We start from the raw sequence: 859 nt of genomic DNA on the forward strand, positions 1-859 counted from the left end.
GCGCTTTGGCCGTTAACACTGTGGCAGTTTTTGCGGCCTGCCTTGAGAGGCCAAGGTCGCCAATCACGTGGGCAAGGGAGGTCAGTGGACGATAAGTGCGACGAACGGCACTGATGCCGATTCCGGGAACGTGCTTCCACAATCCTTCTGTATGACCCGCGTACAGTATTAACAGAAGGCCTCCGTCCAGGAAAACGTCTGATTAACAGTTAAACTCCAAATTACTGTTTTATTAAATGCTAATGTAATTTTTGAAGCAGAACTTCCTCGTCATATCTTCAGTTTTCTAGACAGTTAACTAGTTCCTTATCCATCCACAGACCACTTATAAGATCCAGAATGAGATTTTAACTCTGCAGCGGAGTGTGCGCTGATATGAAACTTCCTGGCAGATTAAAACTGTGTGCTCGACCGAGACTCGAACTCGGGACCTTTGCCTTTCTCGGGCAAGTGCTCTACCAACTGAGCTACCGAAGCACGACTCACGTCCGGTACTCACAGCTTTACTTCTGCCAGTATCCGTCTCCTACCTCCCAAACTTTACAGAAGCTCTTCTGCGTACCTTGCAGAACTAGCACTCCTGAAAGAAAGGATACTGCGGAGACATGGCTTAGCCACAGCCTGGGGGATGTTTCCAGAATGAGATTTTCACTCTGCAGCGGAGTGTACGCTGATATGAAACTTCCTGGCAGATTAGAACTGCGAGCCCGACCGAGACTCGAACTCGGGACCTTTGCCTTTCGCGGGCAAGTACTCTACCAACTGAGCTACCAACTGGACACATAGGCTAAGATCAATGAGAATACTTGTTGTCTAATACATACTTTGCTGTACAGAAATTGTTCATGCTTTGGCACCA

General features: G+C 48.0%; 1 non-coding gene across 1 annotated transcript; it reads right to left on the bottom strand.

The window, feature by feature from the left end:
* Nucleotides 1-403: 403 nt before the first annotated feature.
* Trnas-aga (transfer RNA serine (anticodon AGA)) lies at nucleotides 404-478 on the bottom strand. The gene has a single exon. It is a non-coding gene; the product is annotated as a tRNA-Ser (tRNA).
* Nucleotides 479-859: the final 381 nt, after the last annotated feature.

The sequence above is a fragment of the Schistocerca gregaria genome, chromosome X (genome assembly GCF_023897955.1).
Source record: "Schistocerca gregaria isolate iqSchGreg1 chromosome X, iqSchGreg1.2, whole genome shotgun sequence".
Lineage (NCBI taxonomy): Eukaryota > Metazoa > Arthropoda > Insecta > Orthoptera > Acrididae > Schistocerca > Schistocerca gregaria.